The 15,986-nt window shown below is 42.1% G+C and overlaps 1 pseudogene; it reads right to left on the bottom strand.

The window, feature by feature from the left end:
- Nucleotides 1–7,417: 7,417 nt before the first annotated feature.
- On the bottom strand, nucleotides 7,418–7,582 carry LOC112484480 (annotated as a pseudogene).
- Nucleotides 7,583–15,986: the final 8,404 nt, after the last annotated feature.

The following is a 15,986-nucleotide window of genomic DNA, read 5'->3' as shown; positions in this document are numbered from 1 at the left end:
GCCCGGGAGCCTGCGGGGACCTCGCGCGCGCCTAGTGCGTTGCGCGCGCCGAGCACCTTCGAGCGCCTGGAGCGCGCCAAGCACCTTGCGCGACCTTCCCGTTGGTTGTCCTACCCACTGGCCTCTTAGGACAAGGGTGGAAGCGCCCATTCAGGCCCAGGTTGGGTGCCGACACCAAGCCCCGAAGGTCCACCATCTCTGTAACCTCTAAACGGTTTCTCACCTCTAATAGGAGTAGTGAGCTTTAAACCAGGGTTCTCCAACTTTAATGTGCACACCAAGCGCTTGCGGCTCTTGTTAAACTACAGATTCTGACTTAGAAGGTCTGGCTGGGCAGGAGCTTTTGCGATTCTTACAAGCGCCCAGGTGCTGTGGCTGCTGCTGGTCTAGGAACCACACTTGGAGGAAAAGGGGAGTAAATAAACTCTTGGTTTTTTCCCAGTGCCCAGGGACTGTGAGCTCCCTGAGGGTGGGGACATCTCCATATTTTGCTCCACCTGGTGCCTGATGCTCTAAACACAGTGAGTCAGGGCAGTGTGGCAGTTAAGCAAGCGCTCCCGTCAGGAGGCAGACAAATCTAAGTTGAATCTCATGCTCCACCTCTCTTAGTTATGTGAAGTCATCTGACCACTCTGAGCCTCCGTTTCCTGATCTGCAAAAGGGACTACCGATGCCGGCTTTCTTATGGGATGTGTGTAGTTAATGAGAAATGCTAATAACGTACTTAGTACATCGGAAGTGCTCAATGAACATTAGCAATTATTAGTACTATCATACAATGTGTACGATACTTGTATGTGTATCACACATATGATACACATATATACATACTTTTGCATCTTCTTGTTTAGTGTCAGTCTCTCCACTCAATTGTAAGGATGATACAAAGTCTTGCATGTTAACCACAGAGCCTAGTACAAGACCTAGCACATAGGTGCTCAGTGAATATTTGTGAAAGAGAAAGAGGAAGGAAGGAAAGGAAGAGGAGCAGCAGGGAGGAAGAAGAAAAAGGAAAGAATGTCAGGTCTACAAGGAGCCACAAAGATAATCAGATCCACCTGTGTCATTTCACAGCCCTGGAGAAGTCTAGCCACGTGAGCTCTTGCTAAGCCACCCACTGTGCTCTCCACCCATCTCTTGGATTTCCTTCTGGGGAGAGCCTCCTTGTCTTTAGTCTTCAGCCTCTCCCTTCATTCTGGCTTACAACTGCTCAAGTCTCTCTCCATCTCTATCCCCCCAGAAAACCCTTCCTGCCACCATCTTCCTTTTTCAGGCCCCCTTCATCCCCTCCCTCTCACTATCATATTTCTTGAAAGAGTAAGTTTACATGCTGCAGGCCCTGTCTTCACCTCCCACTCATTCCTCTGCCCACAGCAATCTGGCACCCACCCCCACCACTCCTCTGAAAATGCTGTTTGTGAAATCCCAGAAAACCTCTTGATTTGGCAAATCCTACAGTTCCTTGTCCATCCCCACTCTGCCTGACCCTCTAGGTAACTTTCTGCACTGTTATTCCCTTCTTAAAATTCACACTGGCATGATTTTCTTGATACTGCCTGCCTCAGCTGCAGTTTCTCTTCCGCTTCTCAGGTCTTACTTTCTCTCCTCCTAAATTTGGTTTTTCTCATTTAGCCACATAACTAAATGTTGATGGCTCCCAAAACTCTGTCTCCATATGCTGTCCAGGGTATGTTCAAAAGCAAAGATCCTGTACAATGTTAGAGTGAGAGTAAACTGAATTCAGGTAGATTTGGGATCAGATCCAGGCTCTACCCCTCATGAGTTGTTATCTCTTGCCTCAGGCCTCTCCTCTGCCAAGTGGGGTTAATATTCTGACCTCATGTGGTGGGTGTGAGGGCTGAAAGCCTTGAGCACAGTAGGTGCTCTGTGAACAGTAACTCTTATTTTTACTCCGATGATGATGATGTCATTCTCTTGCTTAAAAGTTTTCATTGGCCCTTCTTTTCCTACAGGATAAAATCAAATTGCTGACTCTGGCTTTCATAATTACCCCAAGTCTGATTGTCCTGGCTTTCCTTCTAAATTAATGTCATTTTTCTCCCATACTAAAACTCCACATTGGTACTTGGATTTCCTTTGGGCTGATCCTCCATGCTGCAAATAGAATGGGCAACTAAGGAAGGAATTCAACTTTGACTTTGACAGCCCCTGCTGTACACAGTAGGCACATAGTACCTAGGAGTCTGTCTGTTAAATGAACAACTACATCAAAAGTTAGAGACACAGTCCCACCTCTTATTATTACAATATTAGACTATCACTCCAGAATCTGTGTAAACCTCCTTTGAATCTAATTACATTTCACTTTGTACTGCTGCTCAGCATAATTAGCTCCAGGAATTGACTTCCTCCGAGCAGCTATGATTCTATGAAACCTGCTTGGGAAGTAACATTAAACTAGCATGAGAGAGTGGAGGCTAGCCATCCTCTGGTGGGGACCTGAGCTTGGTTATGCCAATGGGTAATTCTGTGGCTTTGAATACATCCCATAACTTCTGAGCTTAGGTGTCCTCGGTTCATTAAAATTGTCCTGATTATTCTCATCTTCTGGGGTGATCTTAGAGGTGAAGTGAGACCACATGCAGAGAACATTGTACATATACTAATATTCCAAACTCTTCCCTCAAGTTTTAATGTTTCCTTTTATGAAAGTTGACCTGGTCAATTTCCAATTATTAGAATTTAGTAAATAAGTATTTAAAGTCCATCTCTTGAAAAGTTTTAATATGTTTACTCTGCCCTTATCCAGAAGAGCCAACATCTCCATCATGTTGGAGCCTCTTCTCGAAACCTTTTCCATTTCATTATTTCTTCGTTGAGGTGCAGTGACCTGAAGAGCACATACCCATGTCCACAGGGTGGAGCAAGGGGAATATTGGTCATTTCTCATTCTAGAGCTGATCCTGATGTAACACAGCTTAGTGGTTAGGAATGTAGGCTCTGCTGTCATACTTCCTGGGTTCAAAACTCAGCTCCACCACCATGGCAGATTACTCCGAGCCTCAGTTTCCTTATTTGTAAAATGATAATATTAATAGTATCTACCTTTTAATTGTTATGAGTTAAATGGATTAATATTTGTAAAGCATTTGGATTTATGCCTAATGTAGACATGTTTCTTAAAAAAATGTCGAAATAGTCCTCAGAGAACAGAAATGTCATGACTCCCTTATTCCTTTCTTGGGCAAGTATTCCAAGTCTTTCATCTTCTAGCAATTGCTGTCCTGAAGGTTCATTTAAATTTTAGCATTGCTCCTTCATTCATTCACCAAAACTTTATGGCCTTTTGGTTATCCTCAAGATACTTTATTGATCATAAAGGTGCAAAACCAGATATAAGGACTGCTCCAGCGGTATGCTGGAGCCAGCTTATATTTTCATGAGAGCCGATTAAGTTGTCAGGGCTTTTGCAAACCACAATTATTGGTAGCTTGAAATCTACCATGGTTGTATTTATACCACGGGAATCTGCCTATGCTAGAAATCATCCCCACCCCTCACCCACCGGTACCCAGCCAGTATATTGGCTAACCATTACAGAATAGTGGAGGAGGCAGATGCTGGTCAAGTAATCACAAAAATGAATGGAAGGTTGGAGATTCTGGTATATGTCACAAAGGAAAGGTCTGTGGTGCTAGAAGAGCTTGTAACTGAGAGATCTGACCTTGTCAAGGGGACCAGGGAGGGTTCCCTGAGCAAGTGACAAATGAACTGAAGCCTGAAGGGACAGGCACAGTGAATGAATGAGGAGGGGGTTGGGGGTCCTGAAAGGTGATCACCGTGGCTGAGGCTGGAGTGTGGAACAAGATGTGCCTGAAGGAGAAACATTTTTAGCAGTGGGTGACATGAGCATATTTTCATTGTTACATTACTGTGGCCACAGTGTGAAAAGTAGATTATGAGGCAGGGTTAGGGTAGTGGAGAAACTACTGCAGTGTCGCAGGCAAGAGATGATGGCAGTGGAGAAGGACAGAGAAAGGTAGAGTAGAATGACATGAGAACAGGGGGTCAGAGTCAAAACCTATGGAACTTGACCAGGGTCTGGATACAGAGGGCGAGGGAGGGAAGGTGTCAAGTATATCTCCCTAGTTAGGGAAACTCTAATGTCCCACTGCAGGGGCAATGATCCTGCTCCACTTTGTGCTGATGTGCCCGTGCTGGCTCAATCAGGGTGTGAGAAACCAGAACCACTGGACCAGTGCACTCTCCTCAATTGTGTGAATGGCTGCTGGACCAAAAACCTATGTGCCAGAACCAAGGTCAAAGAGAGGAAGCAAAAAGGTGTTAGGTACCAGAAAGAACTTTCTACAAGTCATCCATTCTGAATAATCTGCCCCAGGAGGTGGTGAACTCCTCAGTGCTGGAGATGCAGAAGTGGAAGCTGGCCTGGATGGGGCAGAAAGACCACAAGGGGATTTATGGATGGGATTTTCCAATCATGAGAGTCTCTCAGAACACAGTTTTCTGCAAATACTTTGCCTCATTATTACCACTCTACTTTTTTCTCATAGATTTCCATTAATGATCCCAATTCTGCACCCTTTCCCATATCCATGCCATTTGCCATGCAACTCTGCGGTACCTTCCCAACAACAGAGTTCAGTCATCTGACTTGCTTTGGCCACCAGACTGAGGAAAAAGTGATTATGTGCCAGTTCCAAGCCTCAGGTCTTACCTTCTGCTTCTGCCATCACCATCTAAATGTTTCAGGTTAGTCTGGTGGTCTAGGAAGAAAACAAGACACAGAGCCGAACTGCCCAAGCTGAAGTGCCCAGACAATCCCAGACAAAGGTAGAGCCCACAGAGGTAGGCACAAACCCAGCCCACCCAGCTGAGATCAGACCAGTCCACCTTCCGCCTCCTGACTTAGGAGCTATAATAGTCAATGTCTGCTGGTTTGAGCCACCAAGCATCAGTGAGGCTTATACATTTTGCTCATGTCCTTCTCCTTCTGGAAAGATCCCTGTTGTTCATCAGACACAGTTCGTTCTCTTAAACTCAGTTTATTGCTCACTTTCATAAATTCTAAAATGATTTCTCCACTCTTTAAATTTTTAGGACTCCTTGATGACCATAACTTCCAGGTTGAAGCATCATTTCACAACCTTTACACACCAGACTTAAGACTTGCTCTGGCTAGGTTACTATAGAAACCTTCTTCCTTTAATGCCCTCAGTACTGGTTCAGGGAAAGATCTTTACTAATAGGGCCATAATTAAGATAGAAGGATGGGCAACCACTCCTGGTAACACTTCTCTTTCCTTGCCCCTTAGCAATCTCCCCAAATCTTTACTTCATCTGTTTGTTTATGCCACAATGCCTAGGATAATCTTCTTTTGAAAGAAGGAAATACTATAAGAACTACCTCGTTTTCCACTGAAATGTTTGGATGAATGACCACAAATGATTATTCTGTGTATACTGTAATATATTGAATGATTGGTCCTGACTTCATTCTCCTATAATTGTGTTCTCCATCCTCACTCATGCTGTGACCCCATGGTGGGAAGATTGTACTTCTCCAGGCCTTGATTTTTGGCTTTGCTATGTGATTAGCCAAGTAGTGTTTTGAAATCTGCTTGCATAGTGGGCCTTGCTCTGTTACCTGCTGATATTACTATGAGAAAAAAAATACCCTATGTAGCTGCTTCCTCTTCACCCTGGGCCCCAGAAGAAGACAAGCAGCCAAACCTCAGACCCACAGCCTGGGGCAGAGCTGCCCAGCCAACCCACAGTCACAGGAATGAGAAATAAATGCTCACTGTTATATACCACTGAGATTTCAAGGTTGTCACAGAACAAAAGCTATCTGATATACTTATCAGAAGCTGTACTTAGGCCCTCCTGTACCCATCTCTGCTATACTACACACCACTACTATGCACTAGGGATGGTACTATCTTTATTCTTCAGATAATGAAGCTGAAACTCAGAGAAGTTGAGCATCTTGTTCAGAATTACACAGTGGAGCCAGAATTCAAACCCAGTTTTCTGACTTATACTCTATAACCTGCCAGATCGAACTGCAGTTCTCTTCTAGCCAGTGGTTTCACCCATACAAACGTTATCTCACCCTGTCTGATCTAGATGGAAAAAGGAGAGGACAAAAGAAGTTCACATCCTCTTCCTCACCTAAGTCTAGGAACATTAGCTCAAAATGTAATCAAAACTTAATCATTCTATTCTGGGTGCCACCCTGGGAAGAGCAGCCCCCATATGGGCCCTCTTTCTGCGGGAGGATGCTGTCCAAGTTCCAAACACTGATTTCACACTTGGACTCTGAGCTGCAGTTCTGGAGTTGGGCAGCATCTCCCTGTGTGAACACACGTGGTTACTCATATTCTGGGTTTTCCTGTGTTAATATCTAGTCTTCCCAGATATCTAAAGCCAGTGGCACATCACAGACATTCACATTTACCCATAGGTAAGGCTTCCAAGACCACTGCACCTGGCCACACAGCCTGTGTGTTCAACTTCAGCAGCACCATTCACAGTGGTTACTCTGAACTTATGCAGGTTGATGGCCTTGATTCTCTTATTATAGATGTCAGCACTGACCCCAAGTTACCCAACTGATAGAATGCCCCACATATACCCACTGGACCCATATATACAGTACTTCATAGCTATATATCCAGGTTGCTCAAATATTTCCTAGAAAGGATCATATGCTAAGAACTGAATGACTATTATAGATACATATAGCCCAAATCATAGCTCTCTGGTTCAAAATTTCTTTGGTCACAGTGCTACCCCAAGCAATGTGTTCTACCATTTTCTTTATTGTGACCCACAACAACAGCAAAAATTAATGGGAGGAACTTTCAAAAAGATTTCCTGGTGCCCTAACATCCTCATCCCAGATAGAGACCCACAATTACCCCTAAAACCAACAACTGTGACGGAGCGTCTGCTGTGTGTGTGCCATGCAATGTGCTAAGTGCTGGTGATGGCTCAGAAGTGGTCTTGGTCTTTCCGTGAGATAACAAACAATAATTCAACAAGCTAAGCATTTGGACATAGATGAATAGAAGATCTTACAGAAACACAGAGCCCTTGAAGTATGAGCTGAGATTCAAGTTGGGAAAGGAGAGGAGGCTACGCCAGGCAGAGGGCACAGTATAGGCAAAGGCAGGGAGTTGAAGTACCTCCTGGGCTTGGTGGGTGCCAACTACCTAGAACTACACGGCCCAATAGAGCAGCCACCAGCCACATGGTTTTACTGAGTGCTTTAAGTGTGGCTGGACCTAATTGAGTTGTGTAAAAAACATTTTGGATCTTGAAGGCTTAGTATAAAAAAGAGTAAAATAGCTCATCATATTTTTTTATATTGATTATATGTTGAAATGATAATATTTTGCATATATTGGGTGCAATATTGTGATTTATAAGAAATATATATTGGGTCATTCAGATGACCAAAATATATTTCATAAATATTTATTCTATGTCCATGGTTCCTGGCTCACGATTACCAAAACCTTTGGGAAAAGTTTTCAATTAGCAATAATCGTGCCTCGGATAAACCACATTGGCTATGATACTGCCACTGCACAAAGCTACCAAAACCCTTAGAATTTCCAGAGTGAAAGAGTAAGGGAAGCATCTTTTGCTGTAATATTTGATCTCTTGTCCTCAGTTCCTGAAATCTCTTGAGAGCCATAAAGGCCAAATAGGTAGGTTTCTTGTTATTCATAGCAAGCTCTTTTCCACCACAAACTAGGTTTATGTTAATGAGGTGACTTTTGGCAGGGGAGGTGGGGGACTAAGGATGGGGGCTGGTTGCCAGGGAACCAACCATTAATAGAGAGTTGGAACTTTTAATTCCATCTCCTGATTTCTGAGAGGGGAGGAGGACTGATGGTTGAATCAGTCACTGGTGGCCAATGATTTAATCAATCATGGCCATGTAGTGAAGCTTTCATAGAAACCTGAAAGGACAGGGTTCATAGAGTTTCTGAATTAGTGAACACATGGGGATTTGGAGGGAGAAGGGTGCCTCCACACCCTTCCCCATTCCTGGCCCTATTCATCACTTCCATCTGGCTGTTCCTGAGTTACATGCTTTGATAATAAACTGGTAATCTAGTAAGCTATTTCTCTGAGTTCCGTGAGCCACTCTAGCAAAGTAATCAAACCCAAGGAAGGGGTTATGGAAACCTCTGATTTAGAGCCCATTGGTCAGAAGCACAGATTACAACCTGGACTTGTGATTGGCATCTGAAGTGTGGGGGAAGGAGAGGTCTTGTAGGGCTGAACCCTTAACCTGTGGAATCTGATGCTATCTTTGGGTAGATAGTATCAGAATTGAGTTGAATGGTAGGACACCCAGCTGGTATCTGAGAATTGCTTGATGGTGGAGGAACCCACTCCATATACACATGTTTGAATTGGTGACCAGAATCATTTATTGGGTTTACTGAAACCTATTAAATTTAATTTCAATGTTCTCTTTATACTTTTTAAATATGGCTACTAGAAAAATTTTAATTTCTTATGTGATTTACGTTGTATTTCTATTAGACAGTACTGATCTAGAAAATCTGGGGGCAGTAGAGGGCAATATATTCAGATGTGAGCCTTTAGTTCATTCGTGGGCTGACATGAGCCTGTAGACAAGCCTAAGTTACCACACTACTCGTATAGTACCAGCCACTTGCTATTTTATTGCACTCAAGCTCTTCATGCTATTATGTTCTCTGCTTGGCCTCTGAAGCATCTGTGCTTTTGATCCTGCCAGGAGCACCTGTGTGGTTGCCACTTTGCCCATGGTGGCATCCAGAGTGTTGAGTGTCCCAGCTTCTCTAGACCAGCACTGTCCAGTTGAGATACAATGGAAGGAAGTCCAGACTCTCATTCCTGGGCTACCTGGGGAAAAGTCGGTCCATACACTAAACCCAATCTGAGTCCCAACCAAGTAAGTCCTCAGGGAGCTATTTGAGGTCTCAAATCAAAGCTATTGCTGCATCTAACTGAAATAGTATCCTGCCTGAGGCTGAGTATTCAGCCATGACTTAGAGATCACGCACCCGCAGTGGGCCATTAGCTTTTCATCATACCTGAGTTACGATGTGCTGTGCCCTTTTCTAACTGCCCATCTGTTCTCCACTTTGGAGAGTGGAAAGGGGATAGGTGTCTGCTGTTGCCCCAAGCCGACCTTTTGGAACTGCCTTTTTGCAGATTCCTTCACTCAGTCCACACCACAAATACTGTGTGGTTTATATCATCATCTCCAATTTACATTTGAGCAAACCAGTCTGAAAGAGTTTGCACGGCTCACATAGCTGGTAAGTGGGATTTCAATGCCATCCTGGCTCCAAAGCCATCTTTCCATTACTCAACTAGGCTCAGCCTTACTGTGTTATCTGACTTCTCAAGATCTAAACATGAAACTCTGTGTTAGTTAAGAGAATGCTGGCGGTTGGTACAGATAAACTGAAATCTCAGGGCTTTCACACATTTGAGGTTTATTTTCACTTATGGAAAGCCTTATGCAAATGTTTGACAGGTATCCTTCCATGCAGTGATGCAGGGACCCAGGTACCACCCATGTTGTGGCTCTATCATATTCAACATGGGGCTCCCCAGGTCTCTGTGGGGTACCTCCATGGCTGTCATGGCAAGACAGGATGCAGCTGACATCCTGTTGGAGGATGCAGGGTACAGACAATACATCAGGCAGCAATAACATTTTATTTCTAGTATGGAGACCCCAAATGACAGTGTCTTAAAGAGAGGAGGCATGCCCCATCATTCATTCCTTTTTCATCCTGCTGCTTAGGACACAGATGTGATGGTAAGCCATCTTGAGCTACATGGATGAGAAAAACACTCTAAGGATGGCAGAGTACATCCTTAGAGAACTCTGAATGACAGCATATAGCAGTCAGCATGCTAGCCCTGCACTGCCCACCTCCAGACTGTATGCGGGAAAAATTAATTTTTATCTTGTTTAAACTACTATTGTTTTAGGTCCCTGTTACATGCAACTGAACATCTATCCTAGGTGCAGGGATCCCACACTTTCGGTCCACAACAGAACTATATCCTACAAATAGTGGCTAGAAAAAAGTTAGTCAGCCTAAAGCCCCAGCCCAAAGCAATGAAGCTTCACTTTAGGGGGTGAGATACAGCAGAGAGAGTAACTCCTTTTGGGAACATGATAACATTTTTAAATTGTGGTAAAATATACATAATAAAATTTACCATTATAACTATTTTTAACTGTACAGTTTGGTGCCATTAAGTATATTCACAATGTTGTGCAACCATCCATCTCCACCATCCATCTCCAGAAAATTTCCATCTTCTCAGACTGAAACCCCGTTCCCATTAAACACTAACTCCCTATTCCTCCTCTCTCCCAGCCCCTAGCAACCACCATTCTTCTTTATATCTCTATGACTTTGACGACTCTAAGTACCTCATATAAGTGGAATCATCTAGTACTTGTCTTTTGTGTTCGGCTTATATCATGTAGCATAATGTCTGTATGTGTTATAACATGTATCAGAAGTCCCTTCTTTTTGAGGCAGAGTAATATTCCATTGTATGTATATATCACATTTTGTTTATTCATATTCATTCTGTGATTGACACTTGGGTTGTTTCCACCCTTTGGCTATTGTGAATAATGCTGCTGTGAACATAGGTATCCAAATATCTGTTTGGAAAAAAAAAAAAGGTCTCTGTGGGGAGGGGAATAAAAAGTAGAAAAAGCACTCCCATATCTTAACCATATGGGCCTGGAATGGCACATAACTTTTCAGCTTACATTCTATTGGCAGGAACTAGTCACGGGGTATACTAATTATCTATTGCTGCATAAGAAATTACACTACAACTTAGTGGCTTAACACAATAAACATTTACTACCTATGGTTTTTGTTGGTCAGAAAATAAGGAACAGCTTTGCTAAGTAAGGCTCTGGCTCAGAGCCTCTCAAGAGGCTGTAGTCCAGATATGGACTGAAGCTAGAGGACCTACTTCCAAGATGGCATGCTCACACAGCTGTTGGCAAGAGGCCTCAGTTCCTTGCTGTGTAGGTCTCTCCATAGAACTATTTGAGTGTCCTCAGAACGTGGCAGCTAGTTTTCCCCAAAGTAAGTACTGTAAGAGAGCAAGGTAGAAGCTGCAATATCTTTTATGACCTAGTCTCATAAATTATATACCATTATTTCTGTGATATCCTATTGGTCACAATAGGATATTGGTCACATTGTGATATCCTACAGGCCAATCCTACTGATGTGGGAGGAGACTACACAAGGGTATGGATAGCAGAAGGAGGGGCTATTGGGAGCCATCTTGAAGTCTGGCTACCACTGAGGCCACACCCAGTTGCAAGGGCATCTGGGAAATGTAGTCTCTGGCTGGGCAGCAATAATTACATTTGGTGGACATCTTTTTTTTAAGTTTTATTAGTTTCAAGTATACAGCACATTGGTTAGATATTTATATAGTTTATAAAATGATCCCTCTAATTGCTCTTTCCGTCTGGTTTTCCACCTAGCCATTACATTAAGTCTAACTGCATTCCCTATGCCATGATTCCCATCCCTATGACCATCTATCAACTATTAATTTGTACTTCTTTAACCCTTCACTCCTTTCTCCCAGCCCCTCAACCTCCCTCTCCTCTGACCACCACAAGATTGTCCTCTATATTCGTGAGTCTTTTTGATTAGTTTGTTCTTTTCATTTCTTAGATTCTGCATATAAGTGAAATTATATGGTATTTATCTTTGTCTGCCTTATTTCACTCAACATAATAACCTCTAGGTCCATCCATGTCATTGCACATGATAGGATTTCATTTTTTAATGGCTGAGTAATATTCCATTGTATATATGAACCATAACTTCTTTATCCAGTCGTCTGTTGATTTAGGTTGCTTCCATGTCTTGGCTGTTGTAAATTATGCTGCCATGAACATAGGGGTGCATAGATTTTTCTGAATTATTGTTTTGGTTTCTTTGGATAAATACCCAGAAGTGCAATTGCTGAGTCAAAAGGTATATCCATTTTTTAATTTTTCGAGAAACCTCCAGACTGTTTTCCACAAAATGGGGATTGCAAATTGGCTATATTAATTTTTTGAGAAACCTCCAGACTGTTTTCCACAATGGCTATGCCAATTTGCAATCCCCATTTTGTGGACATCTTGATCATCTTGGCCATAAATCTCTCTCTAGGAGTCTCAGTGGCATTTCTGATTGCCTGTGTGACCTGTTCTTCAGTTTTCTCCTCTGTACAATGAACTTGCTCTTCCCGCTCCCTGGAAACTAGCATTGATACCTTCTGTCTTGGCATCTAACCCAAGTGAAAGCTGTAGGTGATACTCATTGGTATAGGTTAGACCTGAGTCTCAGAGAGGCAGTCTTAGGGGAGGGGTATCATCAGAAAAGTATGAATGGGGTCTGAATTCAAGGGCTAAGGGTCCAGGAAGCATGTCAGATAAGAGCACTGGTTTTTGAGTCAGCAGCATGGATTTAAAACCCACTTTAAACTTTTTATCCTTGGATGAGCAATTTTTAACTCTTGGGGTCCAGTTTCCCATACAACAGGAAAAAAACATTGACCACGTTTGGTTGGTTATTAGAAGGACTGCTTATCTAATCTCATGTTTCCTAAAATTGTGTTTGTCACATCTGTCTCCTTAATGCTTTTCCCATATTTGTATGCCATCTGTAGTATTATCTAATATTTTCTTTATATGTATATATTTATAACATCTTTATATGTAATTCACATAATATAACTTACTCATTTAAAGTATACAGTTCAGTGGCTTTAATATATTCACAGAGTTGTACATCACCAAACATCACCAAAATCAATTTTTGAACACTCCAATTTTCATAACCCTAAAAAGAAACCCTATATCATTTACCAGTCACTTCTCATTTTCCCCCAATCCATCCCTTCTCCAGCCCTAGGAAACTACTAATCTACTTTCTGTCTTTATGGATTTGCCCATTATGGACATTTCATATAAATGGAATCAAAATATGTGGCCTTTTGTGTCTGACTTTTTTCACTTAGCGTAATGTTTTCAAGATACATCTATATGGCAGCATTTATCAGTACTTCATTCCTTTTTATGACTGTATAATATTCCATTGTATGGATATCTTACATTTTATTTATCCATTTATCAATTGATGAACATTAGGGCTATTTTCAGTTTTTGGCTATTATGACTAATGTTATAAACATTCATGTACAAGTTTTTGCATAGACATGTGTTTCTGATTCTTGGATATATACTTAGGAGTAGAATTTCTGGATCATCTGGTAATTCTATGTTTAACCTTTTGAGGAACTGTCAGACTATTGTACAGTGCAGCTGTACTGTTTTACATTCTCACCAGCAGTATATGAAGGTTCCAATGTCTCCATATCCTCATCAACACTTACCTGATTTATTATTATTGTTATTATAGCCATTCTGGTTGATGTGAAGTATCTTATTGTGGTTTTAATTTGCTTTTCCTGTTTATCGATTTATTTTATTTATATTTACATTTTAAAAAGGCTTAACATTGCTACCCTAAGTGGAAAGATAGTATTATTTACCATGAATGAAGGTAACCTAATCACAATATAACTGTTAGAATGACACTTCTCTGGGTATCATGTGCTATCACTGATGGTTGCTACATTTTGAGAAACACCAATATAATTGAGGTAGAGATGTTATTAATACCTCTGGCACAGAGCTGATGCTTAATAAATGTTAAGCTGTCATTTTATTATTGTTTGTGAGGCATGGACAAAGGCATAAGTGGGTATTTTGGGGGGTGTGTGTGTGTGTGTGTGTGTGTAAGAGAGAGTGCGTGTGTGTGTGTGTGTGTGTCTGGGTGTGTATATGTCTGGGGGGGTGTGTTTCAGGAAGAGAGTGGGGTTAGAGTTAGAAATCATAAGATCCTTATAAAACGTGGGAATCCAGCTAGTGGTAAAGAGCAGCCTAAGAAAACTGAAAACAACCAGACTGTGGATGGCAAGAATGTATGAAGGAGGGTTAAGTGTAACATTTGCGATCAGTGTGCTGGCTGGCAGCTGTGAGAGTTCAGGGATTCTTTTCTGCAGTGTATGTTGATCTTCATCATTCCTCACATCCTTGCAAGGCATGCTGATGTGTAAGTTCCTAGAACTTATCCAGGGCAGCAATTGGGCTGATTCAGCCTTAGACACCCCCCACCATCCCCTGGCCCTCACTGTGGCAGCTCAGATACCATGTGTCAAGTGGGCAGGGCAGTCTGTGGAATCCAGACCAGGCAATGGGGATTGAGGTTCAGAGGGGTGTGGTGTAGAAACTTGACCAAATTCACCAATTCATAGGTGGGAGACCTGGGGCTAAAATCTAGGTCACCTGATCCTCCTTACATTTTTCCTACTAGGAAGCCCTTCTTGGCTCTTTATTTCACCTCTTTGTATAGCAAGATGCCCACAGATTCCTTGCCAATAATAGACTAAGATTGCTACTCAAAGTGTGGTTCACCCCAGCATCAGCAACATCAGCACTTGGGAGCCTGTTGGAAATGCAGATTCCCTGGTCCCACCTAGACCTTCTGAATCAGAATCTGCATTTTAACAAGATCCCACAGATAATTCAAATGCACATTACTCCATTTTTACATTAGAAAATAGAATATATAATTCTAAATTAACATTTCAGAAACCTGAACTAAGATATTACAATTGAGTTTACTCATCCAAAATTCTTATTTAAGCACCTGCTATTTGCCAAGCTCTGGTAAGTGCCAAGCAAGCAGAGATGATTAAGTCTCCATTCTGCTATCAAGAAGATCTCAGGCCAGTCAGAAAGATAAGTGAGAAACCAAAGATCACAGACCTCTCTCTCACTGACTTTTTTCCTGAAAAATCAGAAAATTTTTTTTCTGATTGAAAAATTATGTTTTATTGACTTTTCTAAAAATGGAATGCTAAGAATTCCATAGTGGCTGCTGAGGGTGTTGTACATATGTCCAGCATGCTTTCCCTTTTGTCTTCTTCCAGATCATTTGGGAAACTCCTCCCCAGCTCTTTTTTTTTTTTTTAATTCAAAATATTTATTGAGCACTTTTATATGCCAAGTCCTGTTCTAGATACTGGGGATACAATGGTCAAGAAATCAGATGAGGTTTCTCTTTTCAAGTTGCTTCTTTATACCTAGTGAGGAAAGAGAAATATTATCAAAGAGTAATAAGTATTATGCGGAAAAATTAAAAGGGAAGCAGAGTCAGAGGGGGTGGGGGAGTCTCTTTTTGGTAGAATGATTGAGGAAGGCCTCGAAGAGGTAACATTCTTGCCTAAGGCCTAAGAAGGAGCCAGTCCTATGGCATCTCAAGGAAGAGTGTTTGGTTGCTTTTGGTGGTGCTGTCACTCAGAGTGCTAGGTTTGCCCTCTGGCCACAATGATTGGTGCAAGGGTGAGCATGTGACCTAAAAGAGCCAATTAGAGTCTTTCCTGAGACTGATATATAGACATGGAGAGAAACCAGTTGCTAGTGATATCTCTGTGATCTTGAACAAGTCTCTTCCCTTCTCTGAGCCTCATTTTACACATCCATGAAATAGGTTGGATCACATGCCACCTTAGCCTCTCCTACCTCTAACTTATGATTCTGACAGGTCCAGCTTTTCACAACAAAGCATCATGACACTGGCTTCTTTGGGGGTAGAGGCCCTGTCCTTTCCCTCCCCCTTCTCAGATATGCTTCAAATAACAGTATTAATAACTGAAGCTGACTCTTGAAAATGTTCGTCAGCTTCTGCCAAACAGAGACTCTTTTTTTGTTGTTGAAGTTTCACGAGGTTCATCTGCTGTCCCTACATTTATTTCATAACTTGAGTATGGGAAGGAGGACCAGGACTCAAAGGCAAGTTCTGCCTCTTATTAGCTGAGTGACCCTGAACAAGAATCTTAACTTCTCTGAGTCTCAGTTGCTTCATCTGAAAAGT

Source organism: Pteropus alecto, unplaced genomic scaffold (genome assembly GCF_000325575.1).
Source record: "Pteropus alecto unplaced genomic scaffold, ASM32557v1 scaffold75, whole genome shotgun sequence".
NCBI classification, from domain to species: Eukaryota; Metazoa; Chordata; class Mammalia; order Chiroptera; family Pteropodidae; genus Pteropus; species Pteropus alecto.
The sequence above is the reverse complement of the archived record's forward strand: the minus strand, read 5'-3'. Positions and strand labels throughout refer to the sequence as shown.